This window comes from Nymphalis io, chromosome 12 (genome assembly GCF_905147045.1).
Source record: "Nymphalis io chromosome 12, ilAglIoxx1.1, whole genome shotgun sequence".
Taxonomy (NCBI): domain Eukaryota; kingdom Metazoa; phylum Arthropoda; class Insecta; order Lepidoptera; family Nymphalidae; genus Nymphalis; species Nymphalis io.
In genome coordinates, this window is record NC_065899.1 from 5,380,282 (window position 1) to 5,398,258 (window position 17,977).

Sequence of the window (17,977 nt, forward strand, 5' to 3'; positions counted from 1 at the left end):
ATCTTAGTTCCCAAGGTTGGTGGCGCATTGACTATGTAAGCGATAGTTGACATTTCTTACAATGCCAATGTCCAATGCATCTTGGCATAAAATATTATGCGATTTTTAAGGGTTTTTTTTACGGGAAAATACTTTTATGGACTCCGCCCCCCCACCAGCATCGACCTTGATCAGGCGAACAGCTTTAAAGTTATCATTGCCCCCCGCTGTAATGAAAGTTTAAATCAAACCAACGGGGTTGAAATAGCTGGTTCCACAAGTTTGGTCCCAAAACTCAACCTGCATTCTACGCGTCGTTGAACAGTCCCATCTTCTCTTCCATTATTTTCCTGTTCTGGAGGTGCGCCTCTAACAGTTCTTAGTTACGTCGGTCTGAAAACGTAGTATAAGGAACGACCTGACTCTATTTACATTTTAAAATATAACGAAGGCCTTCATATTATCTGCGGTATTATTTAACATACATAGACAGCAAATATATATATATTTCTTTAATATATTCAACACATCACTGGTTTTAATTAATTTTAGTAATTTTACTGACAGGCAAAGTTACCCTCCGCCAATTTCAATATAAACTTCGTACCAATATTGAAGAAAAAAATAACGATTTGGCGACCTACTCCGACATCGTAACTATGATTAATCAATAATATTTGTTCCGTTTTTTTTTTGTTGTTACTAAATTTTTCGAATTGACAATGTCTGACAAAATATTAAAAATATATACACTCCACGACAGGAGACGTTGGTTTATTTGATACATCTGAAATAAAAATACAGTAAAACACCCAGATCCTTGTTGTCTAGAATATTTTCTCTTTTATTACCTTTGAAATAAGAACTAAATCTGTTGAATTTTTAAAAATCTATTTTACCCATTGTTCACTATAAATTTCAAATGTAGCTCCACTATCGCAAGCATGTTGCTTATTTATGCTTATGCTTGATGTCAAATTTCATTCCAAGGACCTTTACTTGTGTTGCCCTTGTGTATAATTACATAATAAAATATACTCTGCTTAAATTGCCAAAAAAGTAGCAAAACTTTAAATATGTAACAAGTTATTTTAATTACATTAACTACCGAAATTGTTATCTAAAATAATTTTGTACTTCCTAGCTATTCGTCCAAACTTTGCTTTTTATAAAATATATTGAGCTCATGCTTACCGCACGCCTCTTGTCTCTTTTTTTTATTTATTTTAATACATATCTCGTAATATCTCCGAAAGTACTAGTCTGAAATAAATTATGTAAGTGGCAATCTTTACTGTCAAGAAACGCCTAAAGTTATAAAGTAACTTCTATAAATATTTCATACAATATTTTTCGTGTATCTGTTTTGGTATCGTTGATTTTCAATTTTTCGATGAATTAATAAGTTGTATTTCAAAAAATAGTCAATACATAAACATGCTATATATCTGTCCCGAAACAATAAACTATCGTAATATAAAAGTTCTACACAAATAAAAGTTTTAGTTTTTGTGAGAAATAAAAAAAAATAACAAACAAAACTTAACTCATAATATTGGTATTTATATTGAAAATATTTCATAGAAAGTTTTATAACGTATTTTATATGAGTCAAGGTAAAAAACAACGAATTAGGTACATGTAGTTTCCTTTAATTATATAATGACACTTAATTACTTTTTTTGCTAACTTCAAACAGGAGCTTACAAATTCTATATATATATAAATATTTATGTATATATATTTGTGCTTGTTTCTTGATAGCTACGCCAAATTGATTAGAATTTATTTAGATTTCATTCAAAATTATTGAACAAATAAATCCAGATTAGAAAGGACAACAGATTAGAAAGGAAAAACTGACAATTATTTACGACTAAAAGTAACAGTTTGTGAATGTCCCACTGCTGGGCTAAGGCCTCCTCTCCTTATTGAGGAGAAGGATTTGGAGCTTATTGCACCACTTTGCTCCAATGCGGGGTGCAATATACATGTTGCGGAATTTCAGTGAAATTAGACACATGATAGTATCCTCACGATGTTTTCCTTTACCGTCAAGCATGCGATGAATTAATGATTAAACATTTTATTAATTTAAATTAAAAAAATCTGAATTTTGACCGTCGGAGATGGTCATTGATATAGTCGCAAAAAGAAAGCACGAAACCGAAGTACTGGAAAGAACTCGAAGCGTCGCGCTGTCATCAAGTTCGAAAAAGGAACAAAATGGATATGCGATCGTCAACGTTATATATTTTTTTATTCAGATGAAGAATAGTGACGTTGCCGACGATATCGTCATCATAGCAGAGTCGCTGGAACAACTCACCGAAATGCTGCGTAGCCTAGGCGAGTCTTCCCGGTGTGTCGGTCTCGGTATAAACTTGGACAAGACCAAGGTCATGTTCAATAGGCATGTCGTGCCGGGACCGATATAGGTCGAGGGGAAACCTCTCGAAGTTGTTTGTGAATATACCTAACTAGGACAGATAATACAAGTCGGTAGGAACAACTTCGAGAAGGAAGCCGATCGAAGAATTCGCTTGGGATGGGCAGCATTTGGCAACCTTCGTCAAGTCCTCAAGTCGTCTATACCGCAATGTTTGAAGACGAAAGTCTTCAACCAATGCGTCTTACCTGCCATGACATACGGTGCCGAAACGTGGACACTAACTGCGGGACTAGTCCACAAATTCAAAGTCGCTCAGCGTGCAATGGAGCGAGCTATGCTCGGAGTATAAGATGATGCTTTGAAGGATAAGATCAGAAATGAGATTATCCGGAAAAGAACCGGAGTCACCGACATAGCTTGCAAAATTAGCAGGCTGAAGTGGCAGTGGGCTGGTCACGTATGTCGTAGGACCGATGGCCGTTGGAGCAGACGAGTCCTAGAGTGGAGACCGCGAATCGGCAAGCGCAGCGTAGGGCGCCCTTCAGCCAGGTGGACCGACGACCTTAAGAAGGTGGAGGGCACCAACTGGATGCGGAAGGCGGAGGACAGGGAGCTTTGGCGCACCTTGGAAGAGGCCTATGTTCAGCAGTGGACAACGATTGGCTGTTGATTGAAGAATAGTGATTGTAAAAGTCAATAAAATTGTACCTGTGTGAATTAATTTCAATTCTATCGAACCGCTATGTCTGACTCCCATGATAACGGTCACATGTCCGTCTCGACCACCCTTGTCGCGACATATATTTGTTACCAGTTATTTTTGTTACCTAAGGCAAGGTAAAGCGAATCTGTCCGATATGAATATTTTTTACTAAATTTTATTTGATTTACGAAACATGAAATTTCAATTAAAGCAGGATATTCACTATGTCGAGTATGAAATATGTACGCACGGCTTCATCGAAGCAAGGTCAAATCAACTTTTTAACTCCAGTTTTTGTTGTGTTATTTAAATTAAGCAACTAGCAATCAAGCGTTGTCAGTTTTTTTTTTCTTAAACTATTTTACTAAACGTAATTAATTTCGCTTATTACGATAGATACATAAAAAAATACAAAAACATACAACCTGTAACTACGACAACGTTATTTGTAAATCGCCGACTTTAACTTTCCGAATAAATTTAAAAAAAAAACAATTTATTTCTTTTATGGATTGCTTAGTAGTAATTCTCTAATTGACGTATTATTTTAAATTGCTATTATGTGTTATACTTCTATGCGTTATCCACCTTCTAATTTGTAAATAACAAGCCAATGGAAGCTTCTGAGTTATGCCTCGTCGATAATTCTGCTAACTGTAAGCAAATATCCTTACACTTTAGAAATAACACAAATTTTTGTGTTTTGTGTTTGCCTGTCGATGTAACTTACAAACATGTGGCCTATCTTTACATTAATTCGAAAGATACCTGAAAATTAAGTTGTTTAGCTGATACATTCTTAAAAAAAAAAACAATTCTAAGCACTAGTAAGAATAAGACTATTCACATTTTTTTTGTGTAAACATATTATAAATTGCAGACGATACGACATCGTCAGAGCAGCGTGAAATCTTTTAATTTGTCCACAAAGACCGACCTACGTACATCCTATATTTGCATAAGCGTTCTATACACGTTCTAAACTTATTTGCATACATTTTGAACACAAAGCTATACGTGATGGGTGAAAATTATATTCACACTGTGACGCGATTTACTTCATTAGTCATTTATATTTTTCGCTTATATAACTACCGAACGACTTCCTGTCGTGTAGATAGGGTGTAACCGTAAGATAGAATGTAGGGCCGTGGATGCGTAAAGTGGCCTCGCGTGTCCTATTTCAGACGGCCCTGAGAAGAACGGGAGCCAAGATGGCCTCGCACTGCTGTACCTACTAGCGAGGAAAGCGGGAGGGGGCGAAATTTCCTTCGCCCCCTGAGGAGAGCTCTGCCGAGCCAAGAGTGGAGCATGACACGGGAGGGACCGTAGATGCGTTATATCTACACGATCCCGCAGCCTCTCTGTTCCATACCGAAGCCGGTCAGTAGTTTCAGTAGGTAAGAGTTCCACATAACCCAGTTTTCATTCAATAGGCAGAGTAACTTTTTGAAGTTCACTTGGTGGATGCAATGTGGGTTGATCTTATCGTTTATATTTTATTATGCCTTGAAAAGTGATAAACTTACGACATTTTGATAAGGTTAATTATATAACGTTACAAACCATAAGATCCAAATTTACATTATAACATTTATTATATTTTTTTAGTATAAAATTGATCTTAAAAGTATCAGTTAAAGTATATCCGATTTTAGAACCGCAACATTCAATAAATTTCACGTGCACCAAGCGTGTGACCATCTCGACTGTTTTATAAAGTCGAGAATCGATCGCTAAAATAATATTATAAAAGGAAAAATATTAATGCGCTTGAAAATTGACTGTTATAAGCGATGAAGTTCAATTCGTTGATATTTCAAGCGTGTAACGAACGTCTAATGTGATATTTTTTAATAATAAGTTTGCAAACGCTGACCGAGGCAGGCTTAATTCATGTTATTCAACTCAGTGTTACTGTATTCGTTTTTTTTTTCCAGAAATCAACAATATGTGAAATGAACATACGAGGCATTTTAAGGACTCAAAAATACAAACAATATTGACAAATGGCCTGAGAACTGAATAATTAAGTAACCAGCGGCCTAGTAAATAAAGTACGTAGATTTTTATCGAATATAATATAATATATTACATTATTGGGTCAGAGTGCAAAAAAGTTACTAATTGGATTTTTAACTTCACTGAATACTCTTGCTAAAATGCTTATTATAAATCCTCCTAAATACAAAAGTTCAATTACTTTTATAATAATCTACCTTTTTCCGCGTCGACCACATTACCACTTAACTTTTCCCGAGGGCTTTACAGAGAATACACACAAGGAAAATATATTACCTGAACAATGAATTCACAGTTTTATTTACTTCTTAAAATAAATATAACATTTACCTACAACCTTTAAGAAATCGGTCGTTCCTTGTATTTGACTCAATTATTTACAAAGCATGCATTCAGAAGAATTTTGAACATACTTCAGGTTTAAATGAAGGGAGATACATTATTTGTACATTTTTATTAATAAAGGTACATAAAATATTTACACATTTTTATGTAAGTCATCCTGTCAACTGTATTCAAAATCCTAAATGAATATTGTTATTAATGGTTCAAAATAGTTGATAGAAATGTTTATTATTCTAATTGGATATTATGTTATAAGAAGTACCAGCTTTTAAACTTCGGCGATTTAGGTATATTTTTATATAGTTTATGAGGGTTTTAATCGCGATTGTACCTTTTTAGTCAGAATAAGCTGACTTAACACTATAGTCTTGTTTGGTCATACAGTCATACTCATACATCATCTAAATAATCAGTTCTAAATACTCAATCTTATAAAATAAAAATAAGGTTAAACTCTAAAATAATTTAAAATATATAATCTTTGATTATTTGGATTTATGTTATTAGCATCCTTTTTTTCTTTGCCTATTTATATTATATTAGTATTTGCTATTATGATTAAGCTATTTTCTATTGCATGTATGTATAAAACTTGAAAAAAAAACTTACTAAAGTGATAAATGTGTTATATAAATGTTTATCAAGTGGGATCTGGAGTTAAATAAAATTGTAATGAGCTATATCATACACAACTCACAAAAGATCCAACCCACGCATCGTTCATTTTAAATCTTGTCCGTACTAGTCGAGATAGCCTTTGCCTTAAACCATTTAACGCAATCCTTTTGAATGTATACAATTCTCTAAAACAGTAATTGGTTGACATTTGGGTTATATTTGGATGTAAATTTTGAATTTGTTTCATAGTTTTAAGAAGATAACTTAAAATTAAAATTTATAAAAGAGTGCTTAAAAGAGATAGCTTCATACATAAAACTACGAACTCGATTATCTACCATTGTATATGCTGGACAAAAGGCTCTCATCTTAAGGAGCTAACTAAACATCTTCGTTCCCACGTTGGCGGCGCATTGGCAATGTAAGGGATGGTTGTTATTTCTTACGTAGCCAATGTCTGTGAGTGGTGATGACCAAACAACTGGTGGCCTTTTGCCCGTCCTCCTAAAAAATAAAACGCTGTTAGGTGTGCAAAATAATTATAAATACAAAATAAGCACATAAAACACGCGGTGCTTGTCCGGATTAAAGCGTTTAACATGTTCTCTTTTTTTTCACGCAGTGGAAGCCGTCAGAAAGTTAACCGGCCCATTGAAAAACCGGATTATGTGGGACTCCACAGTAAAACCACTGCGATGGCCGTCCTCGGCACGGATCGGGTAGGATGCGGGATCGTGTCGATATAGCGCATCCCTCCCGTGCTGTGCTCCGCTCGTGGCTCAGGAAACTCTTTTTGGTGTTCTAACTTCTATCCAATATGCCATCTTGGCTCTATATTTTACATATTATATGAATGATTATCCGACTTAAAATTTAATTCATATATTATCGCAGTCATACTATTCGTCTTAGTCAAGTGTGCTATCTATGTTTATTTTTATCAGCTGATGAGATAAAAATTAAACAATATTTTTAAATATAGCTATTATGTTTGCTTTGTATAATAAAAAATAATATCTCATAATATTAAAATAACGTGAAAAAATTGTATTAAGCAGTCATTTTACAAATGATATCAGTATCAGTAACAGCCTGTAAATGTCCCACTGCTGGGCTAACGCCTCCTCTCCCTTTTTTTTTGATAAATGATATAAATATAATAAATAAGCTAATAGATTCAGTAGCTTTTTCTCGTCTGTTTGTCAACTATTTTTATTGTTTGGTAGCTATTGACGAACTATCAATACATTTTTGAAGATTAGAGTAGAAATATAAGGCAAATTCATTTATTTTTCCTTCAAACTATATATAGCAATTAAATCTGCATTGGTGTATGTATTTTATAATGTCTAGGTAGTATGAGAAAACTTAACATAGGACTTAATTTTCAAAGATTTAACAGCTGATTATTTACCTAGAAATGAGTTTCGTCATTTCGAATAATATGCTAAATATGTGCTAACTTTGTTTTCCATGTATCACAACTGAATGTATTTACAAAGTATTTTTAACATTATTAACATCATTCCAATTGTGTATTAGTTAATTATTTAATATATTCCTACATAGTATAAAAAAGTTAACAAAATGCCTAAGTTTATTCGAATACAAGTAAAATTACTTAAGTATCTACGTACTTTTTTATATATTCAACAAGCGTCGTGTTATAAAATACATCCTTGTATTTAATTTAAGTTGACGAGCACTATTACAGATTTCTAAATTATTATTTTTATTATCCTCGTATTATGAAGAATAAAATATTTATTGTTTTAACAACATATATACGTTATAATAATGCTGTGATGATCTAGCAGTAGAATTAATAGGGACAGTTCATCTCATCCGTTTGACAGGACCCGTTGGTGTCGAAAGAGCCGAGAAAAGAAAATTGTATGTGTATTTCCATTCCATCAATACAATCAGCGTCATATTATCCTTATCATTATGGTAATCAAACCTTCATGCAGAAACATTCTTAAGGATAGTTGAAATCAAGCGCCTGATTGCCTTTACTCCTTTCTTTGTCGCACTTCCAAAAAATTGAATTCTTTACCAACTCACGTGTTGCCTTTCTCTTACAGCCCGGGTTCCTTTAAACGAGGCTAATGCAGAACATTCATCCCGACTGTACTGGCCGTCGTCGCGTTTGAATTCTAATACCACTTACCATCAGGTGGAGTCGTCAATTGCCTTCCCAGCAAATATAAAAAAAACTGACCTTCGCCAGAATTTGAAGGCTTTAAATTCGTCCAAATCATTTCTATTCTTATTGTGCAATGTTATAATGACGTATAATATTGCTTTAAATAAAACTATTTTCTAATCTAGTATTTAAAGAAACATATTTGTTATATATAAATCTTCAATGTTTTTGTCTGATACATGCATATGTATCAGACAAAAACATTGAAGATTGTAACTGAAATAAGGGTCTCTCTTTCTTTCGTATTAAATTATGTTATAACAATAGCTGACAGTTGACACGTCAAGTAATTTGAATGAGCGGTAAATCTGTAAACTTTTGATTTATATAAAGGTACATCTATAAACTAGTTACAGAGAATAGAAGTATGAGATGAAAAAAATAATTTGAATCAAATAATACGATTTTTTTTTATAAAATCAGACATTTGACTGTGTCAGGCCAGCTGACGCCTTGCTCAGGATTAGAGGACGCGCATACTTGCTATTTTACATGCATAAACTCATATTCAAAGATATTTAGATTCTGATATTTTGTAACATATAAGGAAACTATAGGTGATGTTAATATTATTATTCAGTGACTTCTCATACCTCATTTGTATAACATTAACAAATTGAAAAACGCTTACTTATTTTTACAATTAAAAGAAAACATAATAAAGCTATACTATGTAACTGAGTATACATATACTATAAACTGGAATAACATTTGTACTTTAATCTATTTTGACATTTTGTGTACTTTCTGATTTAATTCAAGTACGTATCATAAATTAATTCAATAAATAAAAAAGTATGTTTTCAAACATCTTTCAAATTTTACAAAATCTCCAATGTGCGCTTATCGTTGTAGAATCGAATAGCAAATTGCTATTAACATTCAATAAACGGAGTCAAGGCAAGCAGTATCGTCCAGAGGCAGCATAATGTCGAAGTCATAATAGTCGACTTCAATAATGAAGAAAGTTTTATAATATTTGTATACATTATACAATGTAAGATGTACGTGTAAATATACGGTCTTATTTATAGACGTTGCTTAGCAACTGATAAGTAAAACAATGCTGTCTTATTCCTTCGAATTTCAAATCAATAATGATAGAAAGAGATAAATCAGTGTAAACGTTTCTAAATAAGGTGTTAGAATTTAATATCTCAACTAAATTAACGAAACAATACAAAAATTTAAAAATGGCACAGACACAAAACTCTATAACGATTATTAATTTAAAAAAGTAAATGTAAGTCATGTATTGTTTTAAATTGAATTACCTCGGTGTATATAACATATGACACCTTTGTTTAATTTGCATTACAAATACTTGGAGTGTAGGAATATTGCAAAAACGATTAAAATTCCCATCTTACTCCACCGCTAGTGATGATAGTTCATTTTTCAAGCAGATTGTTAGAATAATTGAATTTTATCAGAAAAAAATATTGAGATACGAATACACACAGATATATCTCATTTTATAATTGACAGTGTAATTAACAATTCGAATATTATTTATTGTAAATATTTAACTAGCAATAATATTCGACATTGTTAACTTTTCTAACATAATAAAAATATTATTATTAATATGCTTAAGTGTTATTGAAGTCGTTTTTTTGTATAATATGTATTAAGCGTATTAAGCGCGCTGCTAAAATAAAATAGCGCCGTTTAAGAAATCAAGTGACGGATTCTCTTATTTCCACACTAAGTCCAAACCTAGCAATAGTTCTTATCTTCAAATTTAAATACGATCACTTTCGAGATATCATTAACGTTGATTAGGTTACTTTATGTGCTGAGCTAGAGAGCAGGGCTATTAGACTAATTCCTAATTGAAAAGTAATTTCTATTTTCGAAATTGATACATTTTTTATAAAAAAAAACCGGTTATATGCTAAGCTTAATTTACACATGTGTGACCCAAGCGTTACAGAGATCGCAATGAGATGGTAATGATGTAATCATCTAAGAACAAATTACGTAACAGTTTTATTTAATAACCGCGAGTAGCTACTTGCATCGCATGGCAATATATATAGGTACTGACGACAACATACGACAAATATGGTTTTCTTTAAGTATATAATTCGATGACCATATGATCGCAATGTCAAAAGAATGGCCTAAAATTGTTTTTGAGTCGAATAGTATGAGAAAATAAGAAATTAAGAGACAATTGTATGCGCACTTACCTATACGCATTTTTGCGTAATACGACACACAGTGAGTGTTGAAGCCATATTCAATTATATAAGTAACTCGTTTATCTTGTAATAAGACGATTTATTAACATTGAATATTTTAATCTACAAGATCAGTTGTTCGTAAATTTTCCACGGTTTTGGAATTTGGAATTTATTCTACAAAGAATAGCGATGTTATTTAGACTGAAATATTATAGTGTAGTATATTTTATGGAACGGCAATCATTCACGACCGAAGAGAGAGAAGAGAGGTGCATGGCCAAAAGCTTTTCGTGCTTTCTTGAGGCATGGGAATATAGCATTGCCAACTTATAAACTCCGGTACTGTCACTGAGAGTTAATTGTCAAAAATAAATACTACATTTTGGCTTGATCTGGCATTCGATAACTTGGGACCTTGGTATCTGCAGCCGTACAATCTAGCTACTAGAACAAAAGGCAATGAAAAACAAGTGCCAAAAGCCTTTTGCCTGTATACTTTAAAGACAGCGCCGCTATCGAGTCACTCAGTGCGTTTCTGGTGAGACTAAGACTTTGGACTACTTTCTAATCAAATTACGTAATTTCCATATACTTTTATACATATAAAAGCTTGTCAGTTACAAATAATAAAATGTACCCGGCAGTTATCCTAACACCGGTTTATCTTTTGTTTTGTGTCGCGTGTGTTTGGTATTGCGGCTACATGCGTAATCGTAGATTAACTCATATCAACTGATAATACGATCAAATCTACGTAACGATCACATAAAACATTTTCTAATCACATTTTGAACAATAGCTTCGATTTAAGAATACTTTTAAAAATATTACTAGCATACACACAAATCCAAAATACGCGTAATAACATTAAAAATAGTCTACATTTCGTCTTACCCAAAATAAACTTTATTTCATGACCTTTGAGATAAAATTCAAGCAAGCAAGCAGTTATTAGCTTTAATAAAAAATGAATTCGATTAATTTAAAAAAAAAAACATTCACTATTATCACATATGTATTCGAAAGATTTGAGTTTCAAAGATGTCAATAATATGTGACAAATTATAATGAAGACAACTAAGTTTCGTATATCATCTGTTATGTAGTCCTAAAACATACCTTTAAAATATTATTATTATAACTACAAACAATTTTGTTTAATTTATAAGCAAAAGTTCACAGAATTCTCTTATAATAAATTTTAACGAGTTATTGTAACCATTATGAGTTAATTAATTACTCTATAGTGTTAGTTTATAAGTGTTATGACAAATTCGTTTCTGGTTTTTGTTTCTTTCTGTGATTATATTTACCCAATGTATATAGGAGTTCGTCATTAAGCAGTCAACGCTTAGGTTCGTATCGCGTGAGCAATAAACGCCCTTTTCCATACCAACGGGGCTACGTATTTTATTCATAAATGAACAAAATAAAACAGCTTTTTTCACGTATTATATAGACAGTAACAGCCTATTAATATCCCACTGCTGGGCTAAGGCCTCCTCACCCTTTTGAGGAGAAGATTTAGAGCTTATTCCACCACGCTGCTCCAATACTATAGACATATTAAATTAATGTACCTCAGGTTTGAAATTTGGTATATAATTTTTAAAACATTTTCAACACAAGAGTCATAAATCTTATATTAGATCTTTAAAAGAACTCTTAACATTGAAAGTGTTGATTAATATTTTAGAAACGATGACAACCCTTTTATACCACAATACCTAAATATGAGTACAAATTTGCTTATACATAAACACAGCAATGAGCATGTTAGATTTTTGTTGTAAAAACAGAAAGTTATGGTATTAATCTGATATTAAAATGAATGTATATTCAAAACAGCGCCGCGTGATAGACTACAATAACTGTGAGAATAGCGTCACGATTATGATACACAAATTCGAACGTCTTTTAATTACACAGAATTTTACTTTATAACAGTACAAATGCTAATTAATATAAACCTGGTATATCATCTTTTTAAAATGTACAACAATTTTCTAATTAAATGTATTTCGAGTATATGCATACGAACATAGATTAAAAAATCTGACTATATCAACTTTCAATGCAAGAACATTTGAAAGTTTGTTTTATTCTGTTAAGCTGTCTCTTGCTTTAGATGGTTGCTCTAAGCTGAAGAAGAAAGCTTTTAAAGAGTTTCATTATTTGGGTTATCGTAATCAATCATCATTATTATAGACCGAGACCATCATCAAATCATCATTATAGACCGAGCATCCGGCCATTTACACCTATTACTATTAATTATTGCCAAAGTAACAGCCTGTAAATGTCCCACTGCTGGGCTAAGGCCTCATCTCCCTTTTTGAGGAGAAGGTTTGGAGCTTATTCCACCACGCGGCTCCAATGCGGGTTGGTGGAATACACATGTGGCAGAATTTCGATGAAATTAGACACATGCAGGTTTCCTCACGATGTTTTCCTTCACCGAAAAGCACGAGATGAATTATAAACAGAAATTAAGCAAATGAAAATTCAGAGGTGCTTGCCCGGGTTTGAACCCACGTTCATCGGATAAGATTCAGGCGTTCTTACCACTGGGCCATCTCGACTTAATTATTGCCAATAAATTAACAAAATATTTAAGCATATGTAAAAATTACGACATTAAAGAAAATCGAATAAGAGCACATATTATTGTCTTTTGCAGCCTCGGCCCAATAAAACTTTAGTTTTATAATAAGGTAAAAATATATAGTGAATAACGTTAATATTTTTGTTATATTTTTCAATGTATGCCTGCCTCCGCGTCTGCGCTAAAAATTAATCGAAACAAGGAAGTCCGTCTCGGCAATATTCCAAAGATACAACACTATTATTTACAGACAACAGCTGTTTTGCATCGTGTGTATGCTTAAAGATTTTCACATAATAACTACTCGTATAATAAAATGTTTCTCTTTTATAATTCATCACCTTGCGTATATAATACATATAAAAATAATGAAAAGATTCATAGCACTACTCACATCTCTGTAAAGTAATTGTAAGTTAAAAATAGTACGTAAAGTAAAATAAAAATTAAAACAACTTTTGTTTAATATTATCTGTTAAGTACAAAATTCATAAATTCTGTTAATACAAAATTTAAATACAATTGTATAAAGATAAGAATAAAACTAAATATTCATAATAAAAAAATAACATAGTCTTTATTAATATAAATTTAAATATCTAAATAACATAACATATTATTACACACACTTGTAGACGCATATAAATCTATATCACGTTTCGCGTCAATCAAACGCGTCACAGATCTAAAATATGACGTTTGTTTATAAAAGCAGATAGGAAAATAATATTAGCGCAAAAACCAGTACTTTCAACCTTTGAAAACCCACGTCACATTGTAATGTATTATATAGTCTGCCATAAAATACTGTGTACCATGTACTGTCGTATTTGTTTAGTTACATGATGTTATATTTATCGAAAACGCGCGATGACGCCAAAGAACTGTTACTGTTTTTATATTTTGCACACGGCTACCACCAAAACTCGTATTCCCAAGCTTCGTAAATTGTTAAAAATTAAAAAAGAAAACAGCTAAGCCCAATTTTTTTATTAATGTTATAATAAATGGCGACTCCTCGGTAGTCAGTAAGTAATAAACATATTTCTATAATATATAATTTCATTGGAAATTACTTATGGACTTAATTGAAATATATTCTATATATATAAGCAAATAAATGTTTATTATTTTACATATAATTGTTGTTATATAACGGTTATAATGGTTTCGAAAGAGCATCATATAAGTATTCATACGCATGTATTCTAACTGTCCGTTGAAGTCCAACGAACACTTGGTAATCCTATCTAACACGTATATTTTCATTCAACACATGTCTACTCACGCACACATTGTTGACCATTTTACTTGTGTGTCTACACTTATGTAATCACAATCTTCATTACATCGTTAAGGAAGGAGTGTGTGCAGTTATCCAATTAATTATATTACAGTTCGTGTTATATGATTAAATAAAAGGCCGTTTAAATAGTCTAAATCTATGTACAAGTGCAAAAAATAAATGTCGTCTTAGTGATCAATTCATCAAAATTAATAATACAATAATAATAATATCGTGAGACATTATTCACACACGGCCATCTGATCCGAAACTAAGCAGAGCTCCATAGAACAGGAAACCAGACAACTGATATGCTACATATACTACTTCTACTACTACATATACTATTTCTTTTGTAAATACATACTTATATAGATAATTATACCAAGACATAGGACAAACAGACATGTTCATGGACACAAATGTCTGTCCTGGGTGGGAATCGAACCCACAACCTTCGGCGTGAAAGGCAAGTATCTACCAACCACGCCAACCGGCCCGTCATTAACGTAGTAGCTAAGAATTTTTGACAATAAATTTAAATTCAATGTATTTAAATAATTCTTATGCTCATTAAATTTTAATGTATGTTTTGTTGTGATAGTTAAATTAGCTATTTTGAATACCTACAACATTATATTCCGACAGAAATATTCATAAATTTATTTTGATTTTGCTCTATAATGGTAGTACAATTTAGTACACGTTAAATGAATTGCCAAAATAATATTTATTTAAAAAATAACATACTTATTTTCTTTCAATTATAATTATACTTATTATTCAAAATGTTTATCAAATAAATAATAATTATTCAAAATATTTATCATAAAGAATAATTCGCAAAACTAGCCATGCTTAATACTAATTGTCCTCAGCCATTTCCAAGGACTGCAATGTCATCCAGGAATAGTAGATACAGTTTTTAAAACCTGTTGAATTCTTGCCAAATCTCACATCAACTGCCGACGAAAATACGCTGTCATACTATCGGCGAAAAATGCTAATATTTCGTTTCTGAATAATTCATAGCTTACATGTTACGGTTTTCTTTTTTTTTAAATATTGATTCGTATTTATTATACGAGATTACGTGTGGGATTTTTAAATCTTTCCTCGTGTTAATGCTATTCATTATTTCAAACATTTTATTTTAATTAACCTTTATAAATAAGAAAAGAAAATGGTACGAGCATTTTGTAAAAGTACATAATTTTTTTTCTTTATTAAGCAAAGAAAGGGTTAAATATGTGAGTTTTTTGAATTCGTTTAGGCAATTTACACATTTCTAACCTTTTCGTTTCAGACCAAAATATAATGGACGCTTAAAAATTCCCATTAGCTGCGTAGGTACTTTTATAGACTAAAAAGTTATAAGATAACGATCTTTTAACATGCCATTCCAAACAGCGAACAGCTGTTGATCCTTATCTCTGAACTAGTTTGTAAACATGGCTGCCTTAAAACATTGAAAAAGAATATTTAACCGCAATTGCAATTATTATTAAAATATATATTGAGTAATCTTAAATGCCTTGTTGTTGCCTGTTTGTCGGTATTCTGCAAGATATATTACGGAGACACTTTCTCTCAGCACCTATTTAACTTATTTTATTATTTTATTTTTTTTATAATTGGGAAAGATACAGAACACGTCACATACATTATACAACAATTAAATCGTTCACACACCAATCAAGTTTCCACTTAAAACTAATTCACGAATGGCAGTAAACAAGCAATTTAGTAAATTATAAATAATAATTATGAAGATTTAAACAGTTAACAAACAGCGAAACAATAAAATATATATATATAATAAAAAAAAATAAAAAAAACAATGACTAAATTGACAAATACACACTAACTCTTTTTTTAAATGTATTGAATGTACAAGAAAACATGTCCAAGTCATTAATTTTCCTTTTGTAGCTCTTAGAGTGATATATAAATTCGTTTTGAGCATAATTGGTTCGAGTGGAGAGTAAGTGCAATAAAACACTATTGCGTGTGTTCACTTTTTTACATCTAAGGTAAATTTTACTTAAAAGATATGGACTATCATTCAAGTTATGTATTAGTTTAAATAAAAAACTTTGATCTCGCATTGTACGACGATCCAGTAAGGAAATCATTTTAGGCGGATTTTGATTCAGAGTGAAACATTAAGAATTAAGATATTTAACAAATTTATGTTGAATTTTTTCTATTGTATCAATATAAGTTTTGTATTGTGGATTTCAGACTACAAAAACATATGAACGGACAAAGCAATTATATAAAAGGACAAAGGTTGTGTCATTTTTAAAATCTATACTAACCCTGAGTAAAAGCCAAGCATTCGAAATGCCTTGGCAACTTTAAAATCTATATGGAATTTGAATGTTTATTTGCTGTCTAGGTATATCCCCAAGTCTCTCACCTCAGTAACTCGGGTAAGATTGTCATTATCCAATTTATAATTAAAAATTTTTAGATTTGGCTTTCGTGTAAAATAAATAATGCAACATTTATTAATATTTAAATTCAGTGAGTTTTCGTTACAATAATATAGATAATTTATATATATATATTTTTTTTTATAGAATAGGAAGGTCGACGAGCATATGGGCCACCTGATGGTAAATGGTCACCAAACGCCCTTAGACATTGGCATTGTAAGAAATGTCAACCATCGCTTATAGCCAATGCGCCACCAACCTTGGGAACTAAGATTTTATGTCCCTTGTGCCTGTAATTACACTGGCTCACTCACCCTTCAAACCGGAACACAACAATATCAAGTATTGCTGTTTTGCGGTAGAATATCTGATGAGAGGGTGGTACCTACCCAGACGAGCTTGCACAAAGCCCTACCACCAGTATATATTTATATTATATATATGTATATATTATATATGTATATATTTAAAGAGAGATATATACGTTACAACTTATTTTAATTTTTAATTTTGCAAAAGGCTGCAATCCGAAGGAATAACTTTAAAGATTTACATGTCATCGGCATACAACAGTATAGATGCACGATCAAAAATTTTATGTCATTTACAAAAATATTAAATAATAACGGACCGAGGTGAGAGCCCTGAGGTACACCAGAAGAAACTGGAACAAAAGAAGAACAGAAGCCCTTGATCGTCACCGCTTGACTTCTGTTACGAAGGTATGAGGTCAACCAACGAAGCAGGTCGCCATGTATACCAACTTGCTCTAGTGTATGCAATAAGATTATATGAGATATTTTGTCAAAAGCCTTAGAGTAGTCAGTATACACAACGTCAACCTGATAGCCCCTACCCATAGCCATGGCAACATGATGTGTTAACTCACATACATTTGTCTCAGTAGATCTTCTATTCACAAAACCATGTTGTTCGTTAATCAATGTACCTCTTACGAAGGGAAAGATGCTGTCATAAGTAATTTTTTCAAACAATATTGCAATTGTGCACAATTTGGATATTGGCCTGTAGTTCTGAACGTTATGTTTATCTCCAGATTTATAGATGGGAACAACGTATGATCTCTTCCATATTTCCGAAATTTCACCGCTACGTAGTGATTTTTTAAACAGAATAAAAATTGGATAAGCAAGTGATCTGTAACAAAGTTTTAGAAATATGGGTGGGATTT

At 32.0% G+C, this 17,977-nt stretch overlaps 1 long non-coding RNA gene across 1 annotated transcript; it reads left to right on the forward strand.

The window, feature by feature from the left end:
- The first annotated feature begins 4,215 nt into the window (after positions 1-4,215).
- LOC126772450 (uncharacterized) lies at positions 4,216-6,974 on the forward strand. Its single transcript, XR_007669658.1, has 3 exons — positions 4,216-4,474; positions 5,015-5,131; positions 6,682-6,974. It is a non-coding gene; the product is annotated as an uncharacterized LOC126772450 (long non-coding RNA).
- Positions 6,975-17,977: the final 11,003 nt, after the last annotated feature.